At 48.5% G+C, this 15,330-nt stretch overlaps 1 protein-coding gene across 6 annotated transcripts in view; it reads right to left on the bottom strand.

Moving 5' to 3' along the window:
* LOC146822341 (uncharacterized) overlaps nt 1–7,861 on the bottom strand; it is a 34,313-nt gene extending 26,452 nt beyond the window's left edge. For 3 of the 6 annotated variants that reach the window (XM_085613426.1, XM_085613425.1, XM_085613427.1), the window contains exons 1-2: nt 7,652–7,849; nt 7,260–7,482 (exon numbers count right to left, since the gene is read on the bottom strand). The gene's annotated coding sequence lies outside the window, so the exon portion shown is untranslated. Of the gene's footprint in view, nt 1–7,259; nt 7,483–7,651 lie in introns of all 6 variants that reach the window. The other 3 variants (XM_085613429.1, XM_085613428.1, XM_085613424.1) reach the window with 3 other exon arrangements.
* Between the last annotated feature and the right edge of the window lie 7,469 nt (nt 7,862–15,330).

Below are 15,330 nucleotides of genomic sequence, written 5' to 3'. Positions count from 1 at the left end.
GCATCATATGACCTGGAATCGCTGAGATATGGCAGCGCTGGCCTGATACCGCTAAGTTTAAGAAAGGACTAAAAGATCAGTGTGGAGAAGGTGTCTGGTAGGACGAAGAGGAGACCAATACGCCAATGCAAACTGGCCAGGGCCTAGAACCCAAAGAACTAAGTAAAGTGGTGAGAGAGATAGCCGAGAGTCAATTACAGGCTAGGTTATTGCATAGTAAACGGGTACTCATAGTACGGCTCGCGGGCCGCCAGCGGCCCGGCAAGCCTTCCTTGGCGGCTCGCGGACCTTGCAGACATCGTACCGGTGGTGTTTTAGTGTCAGCAAACACCGCCGGTTGCAGCAGCGCGAACTCCGATCCAGGCTGAGCTGTTAATTAAATCCCTCTTTTGACCCTCGCCCCCTTTCCATTTGGACTCTTCCAGAAGCTGCCCCTGATCGGCCGCCTCCTGTGGTGTGTGCAGAAGGTGGCAGGACAGAGGGGGGCCGTCCTGTGGTGCCTGCCACCTGCCAGCAAATGGGCTGTGAAAGGTGATAACGCGGCACTCACAGCATCATGGAATTACACTTTGGCTCTTTTGAATTCTGAAAATAACATCAACCCTTCACAACACCCAGTGACTGCACCAGTGCTGGAGCCAGAGAGAGGGTCTATTGTTTGTTTATTTTGTTGTGTGTATTGCGATTAACCCGCAGCCCCCAGGCACTTCCTGTGTGTCATTTTCGGAGGCATTTGAAATAGATTTGGTAAGTAACATGTTCAGAAAAGCAACGCCTCGCAATTAGGAGGGACATCCGCACTTCTTTTCCCTTAACAGATTTTGATGCAAACAAGAGAGAAACGCACAAAAGGAGAGAATGGGGTGGAAGAAAAAGAAGGAAAATAGTAGCAGAGAGAGGAAGCAGCATTGGAAATAAAACCTACAAGAGTGAGATAAAGTGGCAGAGACTGTCTGGGGTAGATTAAAGAGGCTTGAGGTGGAATTTTGCAGCCTTGATATTATGCACCCCGACCTCTGATAGTGCGGGCAGTGGGCTTCTTAAATAACCTTTGGGCCCCGGCACTTATTCCTTTGCAAATTAAGCTCATATAGTACCAGAATATTAAAAAGAAATATTATTGTGCAAAAATATTGCACCCTAAATATACACTCCCAGATTATTGTGGGGTTAATTATATATTGGTAAGTACCTTGACAATATACATATACTGAACTCCACATATACATATTGTCAAGGCAGATGGATGTGGAGTTCAGTGTAGTACTGTGGTACTCATAGTACAGCCCGCGGGCTGCCAGCGGCCCGGCAGGCCTTCCTTGGCGGCCCGCGGACCTTTCAGGTAATGTACCCATGGTCCCCCAGAGCAATACCTATTAAGATTGCTATTGTTTGCTGATACAAATGTACTCTTTGTAGTTACATCTCCTCTAAAATACAACATTGTCGCATTGGCTGTTTTCAAACGGGTTTGATTTTTTTTTAACTTTAGCCCCACCCCTCCCACTGACTCCGCCCCCACTGACCCCCACTCCTATCGGTGCGGCCCTCGGCCACAAACCACACTGTAAAGTTTGTGAGTACCCATGGCATAGTAGATGGTAATGGTGTGATGTATTCGTTTTTCACTGACCATTCTATTAGTTTAAAAACTAAAAGGGGTGGGGAATTATTTTTTGTTTTTTCTTGTCTTAATAATAACATGAACTTAACTCAACTTTAAAGTTTGTCGGGGCTGATTTCATTGCCCCTTTTCGTCCTTCAATGACGAGCCAATTAGTTTGATCCCAAAGAGATACTTCTCCAGTTGCTCGCCCAAGAGAAGTGGCTTCAAATATGCACACCCCATGTTGACACCATTGCATACACACACATGCATAGTCGCCACACCCATTCCTGCCTAAAGAGCTGCACTTCACACCGACAATGCTCCTATGGAGCTTGAGGTTACATTTTGTTCAAAATAGTGACACCTCACACAGATCCCAACAGAAATATAGCGCTTTGCAGACACTTCTTCGATAGAACTGCATCTCTCAAATACACCAAGGAAGAGTTCTTCCTTTCTGAGACACTGCCCATTGCTGCTACATAATTGAGGCGACAAGATGCCTGCAAGTTACGGGGAGAATTACTTTTCAAGACCTGGGTTTTGCTTTTACATTATTAGCTAGTGTGTTAGACCAATTGATTGAAATAAAATTAACCTAGACTACAGCTCCCAGAATGCACTGGTACGGCAAATCAAAACTGGAAATGTTGTGCCCTGGTGAGAGCCATCTGGTCACCCTATACATATGACTGATACTGCCCTGAAAAATGTATATTCGCAGACAGTGCCCAACCACCCCAATGTCACCAAAGCTCTGCAGTTCACCCAAACAAAGACCCACATAAAGGGTGAGCCTCACACCAATACTTATTTCTACCAAACATTAATATCGACCCTGCCAAAAAGGTAAAATAACAATGCCACGGCAACAGGTACTTAATACGAGCACAGTTCTCCCAGAGACATAGCCCAGACAAGTGGCTTTAGCTGCAACTCCCCGAGGAGGCCCTGCTCAGAAATAACTCCCAAAGCACACACAGAAAAGAGCGAAACCCCACAAATATGCCACCACAACGAGCTGTCAATTAAGTAATTCTATACTGCCCCCACTCCCCCCAATGCAAAACGACAATCCTATTTCTGTTCATGAAATGGGGGCTAGCTCACTTCACACTCACCACAGGTACTAAACCAACTTCTAGGCGGAGTTGAATCACAAACGCACAATGCGCCTCCTCTCAAGTTTCACATAACCAACTGAAACCCTTACCCCTAATAAAGCACCGTACATAGCATTCCTCTATCTACCAATATTTCACACAGCCCGAGACGTACTTTAACAAAAGTCGACATCTTCCCCAATTAAATAAACGATTTATCATACCGACACTTTGAGTATACCAAAAAATTAGCAAAACGTGCCGTAATCTGACTGCTAATTAAAGCAACATTTTGTATCTAAAAGGTGTAAACAGACTCCAAAAGCAAGAACGTCAATAAAGCTTCAGTGATGGCTCTTGCGCACTCACTACTCAGAAATCAACTAGGGTTTTTGCTTGAAAAGCAAAGGACAGGGCTACAAAGCTCAGAAGGGACCCGTTTTAATGTCCATTGCTTAAATCCTTACAAAACATAAGGAGTCTGGTTTTAAAAGAGCACATTCATGAACATAAAGCTGCAGTGCACATTTTATAAACCAATAACAGGAAAACAGTTGATAAGGATCACATTAAACGTTTGACACCACGCATCAACCAGATATCGCATTGCCTCCAGGAACGGTGAACTTCCTCACCTGAGGAAAACAATGCTATTCAAAGACGAGAAAAAATCAAAGTAGCGCTTCACTGGCAAAGTCTGTAAAGTGGCGCTAATGTGTTTGGGTGTGAATGAAACCAAGCTGGCCACTTTGTGACCACTCTGTCTTGCTTTATTTAGTTATTTATTTTTCTTAATTTAAAAAAAAAAAATTCTCTTCATCCCGAGGCTGCGCTTTGGAATAGAAAAAAATGTCAGAAACAGACATTTCCAGCAAAAGTATTACTTCCTTTATAGACCCATATCAAAGGTGAACGAAAGACGCAAAGGAGAGGAAAGAGAGGGAAGCCAGTTCTTGGAGTCAGGGTTTTCAGCAAGTAAGGAGCTAGACAGAAAACAGGAGAGGTTATGCTTACTTCAAGCTGTGGGAGCAGACAGGCCCGGACCTTCTCTCTTGCCGATCAGCAGCGGTTGTCCCGCTCATCAAGCAGGGCCGTCATTACAAGTGCTTTCTCGCGCTCTTAATATTGACGGCCCTGCAGACAAACACAACTGTGGGGGCTGTCAATAATGACACAAGTAGTTCCCGTAAGGCGCGTCCCCTCGCACCTTAAAGTAACTACTTGTATCATTTTGTGTGAGCCTGCTGCCTCATAGTTGACAGTGGGGGCTGACTTGGGGAGGCTGGGAGGGGCAAGTTATGGAGTGCCTGAGTAAAAGAAACCAGGCATCTGAATTGAATCGAGCCGCACCATCCACATCACCACCTGTACGGCCTGCATCGGACAGACCGGCGATCCAGGGTAGGGGGGCAAGTTCCCCTCCTTGCCCCCCCTGTGGACGCCCATGAAGCAGGCACCGCGATGATGAAATAAGCGCCGCAGTGTACTAGATGAAAACACAGTATAACACAACACAAGTAGTAAATAAAACAAGTAGTTCCAAAAGGAACATATACACATCCATAGCGTAAGGAAACTGTACTTGGTCAGTGCTCCTCAGCGAGAAACGTAACTGATTTATCTGGAGCACCAACCAATGAGGATACAGCAAAGGAGAGGGACGTAGGAGTGAACCAATGGCAAGTTGCAGGCGGGATTAACCTTCATATAGCGATTACAGCAGGTCTTCCAAACAGGGCATGCGTGCTGCCTAGGCTCGACCCAAAAAGTGCATTAGCTCTGGCGGCGGCATAGTGCTTTCTCAAATTAGTTTTATCCACAATGCTGTAGAGCATGGCTTCAAAACATTGCCAAATCCAATAGCTTTCATAGGCAAGACCTATTGGCTTGGACAATGCTGGTTTAGGTCAGAGGACTGAGAAATACCATGTAGGATATGTTATTCATGTTAACAACACTGTAAAAATAACTTGTCAAAGACAGGGTTGTGTGTTTCTGCAAAGAGCCACTATGTTTAATATGCAGCTTGTGGCATGGTCCACGGGCTAAGCTCTCCGCACAAGCACACGGAAAGAAGGTATTTCTCACACAGTAAAAGTGGAAATTGAATCGCGAATCCTAATCAGTTAATCAGCTTCCTTGACACTGCGTTCCCTGAATAAACAGTAAACGAAATAATACATACAAGTTAAATGTTACTTCGATGGGTCTTATGTGCAGATAACAGACTGCTGGCACAACACTAACAAATACTTGCACATTGAAGAAAGGGACAAATAACAGATTTGAAACACACATGCTGACCAGACCAAGGGGCTTGAAGTTATCTATGCGAATGTCAGCGGAGAGTGGGAAGGTTAGCATGTGTTTATTGCTGTGAGTGAAACCCTAAATTCTCTTTCACATTTTGCCTCTAAACCCTGCACTATACTTCCAGCTGGGGAAACTACATGCTTTTCACGGAGATGGGAGAATAACCTATTTACATTGGTTTGGCTCAAGATGAAAAGTAGACGTTTGCACAGATTTTGTTGGCTTTGCAGAATAATTGCACTTTCACAGAAGTGTGAAAGTGCCCCCTGCTCTGCTGTTCGTGTTGCACAACAAATGTGGTGAGCGAGCAGGGGCAGATGCATTCCCAGGGCAACTTTCTGACACTCCCCGAGATGTATTGAGCAGCTGTGTGGAAGGCTGCGACCGAAAAAGAAAAATCCACACTTCTGGACCCCCCATACCCCTCCCTCCACCTCAATGCCTGGATCCCTTCCAGAGGAAAAAATTACACTTTAGCCCACATTTGATCACTGCAGGAGAGCACGTGCATGACCCTCACCCACAATACCCCTGCGTTCGACCTGACAGGCTTAGGGTGGTCTTCCCTCAACATTTTGCCTGCCTCCCTCACACTTTTCTGTACCCATTTTTGCTGTCTCTAGGACTCTGCACACTTGAGACCTGCTAATCAGTGTTAAAGTGCTGGTACTCTCTCCCCTAAATCACTATACCATTGGATCGTACCTAATTGGCATATTTGATTTGCTTAGAAGTCCCTAATAACGTGCACTACAGGTGCCCAGGGCCTGTAAATTAATTGTTGCTAGTGGGCCCGCAGCACTGATTGTGTGGCCCACGTAAGTAGCCCCCTAGCCATGTCTCAGGCCTGCCATGACAGGGCCTGTGTGTGCAGTTAATGGTCATTGTGACTTGGCAGGTAAAACTACTTCGCAAACACAAGGAGATGATAGACGGAGCGCTGAAACTTTTCAGACACTCACCCCCAGTCACAGATCTGGGTTGAATCCATCATAGTTCATTAGCTCACTTCGCCACCTCAGTTCAGACCCAGCCATATGCAAATCAGTCGGACCCTGTGCCTCATGGGAACAGTCCAGCCCGAACTGCCAAGTTTCTGGATAAGTTGGCAGGGAATGCCCAGATGTGTGTCCCTTGCTATCTTTGCCACTGGATTCAAGCTAGCCTGGCTGATGAAGGGTGTTACCCAGAAACCGGTCCCAGGATGCTTGTTTGCCGTTCACGGAAGACCTGGCTTGGCAGTTCGGTCTGGACTGTTCCCATGAGGCACAGGGTCCGACTGATTTGCATATGGCTGGGTCTGAACTGAGGTGGCGAAGTGAGCCAAAGAATGATGATGGATTCAACCCAGATCTGTGACTGGGGGTGAGTGTCTGAAAAGTTTCAGCGCTCCGTCCATCATCTTCTTGTGTTTGCTTTGTTCGCCCCAAGTTGGCAGAGTATGCCCAGATGTGAGTCCCTTGCTCACTTTGCCACTGGATTCAAGCTAGCCTGGCTGATGAAAGTTGATACCCCGAAACCGGTCCCAGGATTGTTTCCGGTTTAGGGAGAGAGGGAGGGGAGAGAGGGTGGCAGAAAGGAAAGAGGTGGGGAGAAAGAGGAAGCTGTAGGAGGGAGGCAGAGGGGAGAGAGGGGAGAGAGGGACGGGACGTCACAACAGCCGTCACATTTTACACCAATACGGCCCACTTTCACCGGTCCTCCGTGAACGGGGGCGATGCCGTGGAAAAAGATAACATGACCTATTTTTAAATAGTTTTATCCAGTGTGAACTCAGCCCGAAGGTATTGGAGCGCTTTTCATGAGCGCCATTACTGGCCTGACAACCTGAGCCAAAATGTCACTTTGTGAGGAGGGGGCGGGGCCTGAGGAGGGGGGGGGGGGCTTGTGCCGAGAAGTACCCAAGAGGTACTTTTGCCCCCACTCCGCCCCAAAGCCCCCTAAAATAAAAAGTCGGCAGTTTTAAGTCTCTGCAGTGCTTTTCAGCTCATTTAGGCACCTTGAGTTGACGGACCTGCTACACAGGCACATTCACATTTTTTCAGGCGCCGGGAGGGTAAGTGATTTGCGTCGAATCACAGGTTGTAGAACAGACGCCGAGACTCGAACCTGTTTCCCAGCTTCAGAGTCGGCATCTCAGGCCCTTACGCCACAATTACATCGCAAACAAAAGGAGGGAACAAAACCCGTCACTCAGTACCTTCCCCTCCAACCCTCCCACATGGACAACTCACCTGCAGCAGATCACACGGCTCGCTCACTTCACACGAAAATAACTCCCCTGTCTGTGTCTGGCATCCAGGGCTGATGTGTTCCCATCCCTTCCACTACCAGTGACGTCAGAGGCGCTTCACCCAGTGGGGGTGGTCAGCCGGGAGAGCCCCCAGATCACCCTCCAATCACCTCCACCGGAACCGAAGATGGGAGATTGAAGGACGGAGAGAAAAGGGGCGGAGCCTATAACAAAAAGCTTGTTTTTATTAAACAATTCAGGAATAATCTATAAGCGTTTAGATGTCATTATAGATACATTGTATACATTAAGGCAGATCTTCTAACACGCCCCCAGACTCCCTCACTCAGTAACTTCCCCCTCGGCTCCATCCCTCCCACGCCGACAACTCACCTGCAGCAGATCACACGGCGCGCTCTTTCCACGCGAAAATAAGTGGCCTGTCTGCGTCTGGCATCCAGGGCTGGTGTGGTCTCCCCGCCATTTCCAGTGACGTCAGAGGGTTGGTCAGCCGAGGGAGCCCCCAGAACCCCCTCCAATCACCTCCATCGGAACTGATGATGAGAGACTGCAGACTGAGGGATAAGGGGCGGAGCCTACAACAAGCTTCTTTTATTCAAAAGCTCAATTCAGGAAAGGGCGTTTAGATGCCATTATAGATACATTGTATACATTACGGCAGATCTCCTAACACGCCGCCCCAGACTCCCTCACTCTCTGACAGGCGTGAGTGAGCCCGGGTCATTTCTAAAAGAGAAACAGAGATATGTTCGGCGGCTGCTGGGGGGGGGAGGAACATAAACAAGAAAAAATGAAAACAAACTCCAGAGAGAGTTTCCGAGGGCGGGTATTTTACCCTCTCACAGCTGCAGCTCTGCCACGAACAGTACAATACTCCTGGCTGTGAGAAGAGGATACAAACAAGCATTGGCGCTGTGATTACAGACACTGTAAAGACAGGGCTCAGCACTGGGGACTGTGCTGGTAATTCAGAGCCGAGACAACGAGTCTGATCTGATCTCAGATGTTTATTCCCGGATCTCCTGCTGGATTACAACAAACAGGGAGCTCAGTTACAGGGATTACTGCCTGGCGCTCTGCTGGATTACAACACACAGGGAGCTCCGATACAGGGATTACTGCCTGGCACTCTGCTGGATTACGACACACAGGGAGTTTAGTTACAGGGATTACTGCCTGGCACTCTGCTGGATTACAACACACAGGGAGCTCAGTTACAGGGATTACTGCCTGGCACTCTGCTGGATTACGACACACAGGGAGTTTAGTTACAGGGATTACTGCCTGGCACTCTGCTGGATTACGACACACAGGGAGCTCAGTTACAGGGATTACTGGGTGGCGCTGACCCACTGTTTTGTTGTTTCTTCTTCTTGACAGACTTATACTGGTATAAGGCCTCGCCGGTCTTGGCATGAGTGGCTCTGTGTGCTTGCCGACGTGCTTGGGTGAGCCCGGTGGTAGAAGGTCTCTTAGTTCACTGGTAGGATGTTTAGTAACACTGAGGTCCACAACACTACAGAAACGAAATACAGCGGATGATGCAAATTCCCATAATTAAAGGAACAAAGCGACATCTCAGAATACCATAGTTACAGACTGGGATGGGTTACTGGGTATGCCTTGCCAGGACAGTGACACACACTTTACACAAATTGGAGCCTCTGTAAAGGTATGATGGAAGCGCAAACTAGTACGTGGGACTCTCCCCTCCAACATGCTGCTGGGCATTATGTTGCCAGGGTCTGTGACTGACAGGCAAGGGCATCAAGGGGCTGTAATAAGCATCAGGGTCAGTTGCAGGGTGAGCTGCGTACGTTGTCACTCATCGAAAGGGTGCGGTAGCGCCACAGTGGGCAAAATTCATATAATTTCCAAACCAGGTCAGGAGTGCATACTCGTGCACAACAGGTGGCCGAGGTTGTGGCGTAAGGCTAGAGCTGCCGACTTTTGAACTGAGAAAGCAGGTTCAAGCCTAACGTCTACTCAACATTCCATATGCGGTAGTATTATCAGTTGCCCTTGGTAGAAACTTATTTGGGGGCCCCTGTTTGGAACAGCTTTGAATTTGATACAGTCCAGCTCTTTCATGCCCACTTTGGGAAGAGTTACTGACAGTGCACGGTCAAACTCTTCCAATTTCTAATTGTGTTTCCATTCAATATTCGAGGATGGTGACGTGTTTGCATGACGGTCACACAGCAACAGCTCACTAATAGTAATGAAAATGATAGGTGACTCTACCAACTAGCATATAGGAGGTTCTGTTTTGATCTAAAAGAAACCCTTTAGTGATGTCGTAAGAGTGGAACACATGGCCCAAGCGACGCATGGTGAAGCTTTGCAGGGAGGCATACTGGGCTCGGTAATCGGAGCGCTGTGGGTTGGTAGCGCGACCGTTGGTGTTAGTTTTGCTCTCACAGGTTGAGAACAATAAAAAGACTTGTGCTTGGTTGGTGCCAATTTTGTTAAGGGATTGTGTTCTTCGCAAGCACATGTGCCATATGTCCAGAATCGTTGCATTTTCAGTATACTACTACACCAAAGCCATATTGGGGCTGGTCGCCTGGTTGGTGTCCTGTGCTCGAGAGGGGCAGATCCAGGCCTCCCGTCCCCGGGTAGGGGAGGGCAGTGCTCTCTTTAGGTGCAGCTGCTGCTTGGGGGGCCTTTGGGGCGCAGCTTGATGATGGCACCATGGGTCAGTGAGTGGCGTGCTCAGTATGAGGCGAAGCCGGCACGAGCCAGTTCCCCCTCAGCGCAAGGTGTGTACATCGCGCAAGGCTTGTAGTTTGCATGCGCCCATCTCCTGTACTTACTGCGCCAGGCTGTTCAGACTGACTGTGTATATTTGTGATACTCTGCTCCATCTGAGCTACGTCAGTCTCATACCATTCCAGGCACTTTGACTCCAAAAGTATCGTATATATGTTACTGTCTCACACAGCACACTCCAAGCTCGGGAATATCTCACAAGAGCAGCCTTAAACCTTGGTCTTCTTAGAGTTTCTTGTTGGTCAAACGGGCGTAATTACTGATATCGGTTTGTTTCCCTCATCATCATTGTTTGATTGCTAGCAAGAAAGTGTCATTCATATCGTTAATGATCGTTAATCAATTGGTTATTTGCGGGGTTATCCGCGGGTGTAGAGTGTTAGGCTCTTGTTGTCTTTACATCGGGCCTGTTTGATACGGGATGGTGGTTTTCTGGGCACAGCCGCGGGGTGGGTCTTTCTCTGTCATATTGGGGTTAGCCTGACTTCTAATCTCCCTGTGTGTCACATATGGTTTTAAGACGGGGGGTGTCAACTAGCCCTGTGCTGTGAGGCAATTGGACGGCATGTAGTTTCTGATTGAGTTGTTAGACCTGTTATTAGTATTAAACACACCAGGTACTGGAGGTACTGACATTTGTACCCAAATAATAGGTACTCTAGGACACATGTCCTCCAATACACACATCTCCAGACAGGACTGCCCCCCCCCCTGCTCCCCCCCTATTTGAGCATAAGGGAACTAAATTCTTGTGGGGTTGGCAGGCTTTGACCGAGGTTGGTGGCGAGCTCGCACATCATCCGGCTCATGATTCCGTGAGTTTTGGGGCAGGTCTCAGGCCGCATTTTCTCGCTGTGTGGGTTTTGTAGTGTGGTCGGGTCAAGTGACGGAGGAGAGCAATTATCGCTTGGTATATCTGGGCATGAAGGAATGCCAGGCAAGATTGTAGCGTAGGCAATTAGTGGTACTTATCGGGGATTGGATGTTTGTCTCACTGGCAGGCCGCCATGCGAAGGGACCATGTACCTATGTCACACACATCAGGCAGTGCCAGGTTAACAGGGACCTTTCGTACTAGAATATACAGGAGTGGTTCCCACCACGGTTGGTCATATGGGATGCTGTCATAGGATTTACAAAAGAGGTCTAGGATATAGGTACAGCACTTATCCCTGTCTCGGGAATATCAGTAAACGTATGGTGCAAGGATCAGAGAAGCAAGACCCCTCCGCTTCCCAAAAAGTGGAAGAAAACTTTCACTCAAAACAATATAAGGAATTTTGATCCGCACTCATATGAAGAATACAAGTCCATCCAATTTGTGTATTTTTAGATTGTTCTTTATTTTCATATCCTTTCTTCTAGTAGCCAACGCGTTTCGTCCTGTTTAAGGACTTCTTCAGGGCTCAGCAGATGATTTTCTTATCAGTATTTGAGTGATTTTCAATACGCTGGTTTTACCTCGCCTTTCTTTCTTAAGCCATGTTCGATAGTATTATTAGATCTGTTTTTAAAATTGATGAATGTCCTATACGTAGGAAGATGTATCTTTAAATAGCTTTTAGGTCATCGCTATTATCCGGATCTTACCTGACAACTAGCCAATGTGGATTTAAATGAACCTGGACTTTCATCTTTTTTTCAAAATCATAGAGTCCTTGGTGATTACTTGTGACAGCTTTTTTAAGTTTTCCTTGACCTATGAGGGAAGCCTGCTGCTGGACACGCTGATTGCTTCTGTCGTCAGCTGATTAGGTCAGCTGACGACAGAAGCAATCAGCGTGTCCAGCAGCAGGCTTCCCTCATAGGTCAAGGAAAACTTAAAAAAGCTGTCACAAGTAATCACCAAGGACTCTATGATTTTGAAAAAAAGATGAAAGTCCAGGTTCATTTAAATCCACATTGGCTAGTTGTCAGGTAAGATCCGGATAATAGCGATGACCTAAAAGCTATTTAAAGATACATCTTCCTACGTATAGGACATTCATCAATTTTAAAAACAGATCTAATAATACTATCGAACATGGCTTAAGAAAGAAAGGCGAGGTAAAACCAGCGTATTGAAAATCACTCAAATACTGATAAGAAAATCATCTGCTGAGCCCTGAAGAAGTCCTTAAACAGGACGAAACGCGTTGGCTACTAGAAGAAAGGATATGAAAATAAAGAACAATCTAAAAATACACAAATTGTATGGACTTGTATTCTTCATATGAGTGCGGATCAAAATTCCTTATATTGGGATGCTGTCATATCTTTATTCTCACTGGATCCCCTTACTCCAACAATCCTATTGTAAGCTGAGGTTGCCTGTTGATGCTGTTAGACCTGCCATTAGCTATTAAAAGCACCAGGTACTTTGAACTATTCAGGCACTCATTGCATAGGTGCTTACAGGATGCGTATGGTCAAGATTACTCCTTGGACAGGACTGCCCCATCTCGATCATGGGGAAGTAAGCTTTATTTGGGTTGGCAAACGTTGCAGACATCGGTGGTTAGCTCGCACACATGGGTGTGCTGGGAGTTTGGGGGCAGGTTAGCAGGCATCATCTTGTCACTTCATTGGCAGAGCCAGCAGATCACTAGGGTTACAGCGCGCTCAATTACACGTCATGTTGGAGGTAGGTCCAGGATGAAAGGTTGTGCTGAGTGAGGCGCAAATCCAAAGCGATTTTGGTACCTGTCCGAGGGGTACATCTGGTTGGCCAGTATGTGATTTCAAGTACATCCAGGGACCCCCCTACCTTTTGTCGTTCCTGCTTATTCGCGGTTTCCGCTGAGCTTGGGGGCAGGTCTGGCAGAGCACACCTTACCGATTCACAGGTGGGGTATGGGGGTGGTGGTGGTCCAACCTCTTTGTCCTGGATACTCCCTGTCTAGTTTAGCGGGGCTAGTTGTCCATCATCGGCACCTGCAGCGTCTCACCGGGGTTGCAGGATAGCTTCCTTCTCTTCGCCTGGGACGGGAGCTGGCTACGCCTGGGACGGGAGCTGGCTATGTCCAATGCCTTGTGGCCAGTATCTGATGGGCCAAGGCATACCAGTTATGGTGCAACGGGCACTAAGCTGCAGATCCAGCTAAGTTTCAACGAATCCTGGTATACCGTCAGTTATAAACATAAGGCCGTTGGCGACACGTTAACAGGCACTTTTTGTCAGCTGGCGCGGGTGTGAGCTATTCCCGAGAGAGTGCGGGTTGCCTGGTGTGCTGGGGATGGGGGGATGGAGCACTTATGCGAACATCTACCAGAGCACATTTTGCAGTCATAGTTAGGTTACATTAGTTTATGGCTGGCATGTTACGAGGTGCTTCAGTAAGCCAGTTACTCTGGGAGTTGCCAGCGAACTGCCGGACTGCATCTTTAGGGGTTAGCCGGTTGGCAGACCGTTTAGAGGTGTGCGCCAACTCCGGCATGCCCAGGTAGGGGTCTTGGTGCCTATAGCCGGCCCTGTGATGCAAGTTCACAGGCAGGGGAGCGTCAGAACGGAAAGGGGCTTGGGTTTGTCTGCGGGTCACAGGTGCAGATCCGGGCCGGTCCACTTAGCAGTTCAGTTTTGAGGGCGTCGAAACAAGTACCATGGAGTTGACTAACAACAACAGGTGCTATTTTTCACGCCCTATCGCCTTGGCTGGCAGCTATGCAGGTCGCGGAAGTTGTCTTCCAACTGGGGCGACATGGTCCATGTGTCTGGGGGAAACGCCTGGATTAAACTCAATGGGGCTACAAAGTGTTAGAAGTACACCTGGCATTCCCGGTAGTCAAAGAAGAGAGGTATTTGTACTTTGGTTCCTCTCTGGTTCACTCTGTCCTGTCTGCTCTCTGGTAATCTAGTAGAAGTTTGGGGAGGGCAAGGCTTCACACAGGGAGGTGACTAACGGAATGCGACGGACACGCTCCGACTAGTGCGAAACGCAGGTAACTGAGGGAAAGAGGAAGCAGGGCGGGCTTGTCAACTCTTGCCTCCACCCGCATTGGTATTTCCTGGCAGGAGTGGCTTGTCATAGGTATTGCTCTTCAGCCAGGCTATATTAACACTGAATCAACACCTAAGCATTGGTTTCATGTCAGATCAGTCAAAATTCCACGGGGAGGTAGAAAGGATGGGGGCACCTGTCCAGAAGGGGCATGCTGGCCCTCGGTCCTGTTTGGGATAAGACTTGTTTGGCTGGACCTGGGAGAGGCCCGGTTATCAGCAGGTTGTAAGTAAATAGGCCTACCTTGGTGGGGGGCCCTGGTGTGACGGTGGCCACTCCCAAGGCTGTGGAGGAGTTACAGGGCGATCCAGAGTCTGCAGATACCAAGGGGTACTTCATGCAGCAGCACTGCGGGGTGCTAAGCCAGGATACCCAGGGATGTCTTAGCGTTGTCCCCTAGAAGAACTACGGCGCCCCGTTAGTCCTACGGGCGGTTGTGGGTCTGAGCAACCGGGGGCTGCCAGAAGAAGCTCCACCCACCTCTTTCGCGGGGGGGCGTGAGTGAGCAAGTGGACTGGTGGTCTACGGATGGGAGGGGTGGCCCCTCCCAAAATTTGGTATGCACCAATTGGCGACTGCCACGGTGTAATTTAGGCTTATCAGACGGGCAGGCGGCATAGGGGTTGGCCTGCCCTGGGATCGCCCATAAGATAACCCACCATGTTTGCATATTGGTTATGCTAATAAACCTGCAGCAATATTTCTCCACTTACAAAAGTGTTGTGTGGTTTATTAATGTATTATGTGTGTTATGTGACTACAGTTGCCGATATTGGCACTATGCAAGGCTGCCCGGGGGGGTTGCGCAGCAGCCACCCTAAAAGGGCGGCCGCCTTAGTGCCACAGGAAAGCACTGGGGTCGCCGGTCTAGTCCCTGGGCCACGGCCAGGGAAGACGTCCGGCCAACCCATTTCCAGGGAGGGGGGAGGAGGGAGGGGACAGGGTTATTTAGGCTGTCCCCACCCATCCTTTGCCCTCTTTGTCCCTCGCCGTCTCGCCTTGCCCGCCCCTCCGCTTACCCAGCAGCCGGAGGTACAAGGTGTGAGGGGGGTTAGGTTTTCTAACATGTTATTTTGTGTTGCAGGAGTAGTTACAGGGCGATCCAGAGTCTGCAGATACCAAGGGGTACTTCATGCAGCAGCACAGCGTGGTGCTAAGCCAGGATACCCAGGGATGTCCTAGCGTTGTCCCCTGGAAGAATTACGGCGCCCCGTTAGTCCTACGGGCGGTTGTGGGTCTGAGCAACCGGGGGCTGCCAGAAGAAGCTCCGCCCACCTCTTTCGCGGGGGGGCGTGAGTGAGC

This window comes from Triturus cristatus, chromosome 6 (genome assembly GCF_964204655.1).
Source record: "Triturus cristatus chromosome 6, aTriCri1.1, whole genome shotgun sequence".
NCBI classification, from domain to species: domain Eukaryota; kingdom Metazoa; phylum Chordata; class Amphibia; order Caudata; family Salamandridae; genus Triturus; species Triturus cristatus.
Note: the sequence above shows the minus strand (reverse complement) of the source record. Positions and strands in the feature narration are given on the sequence as shown.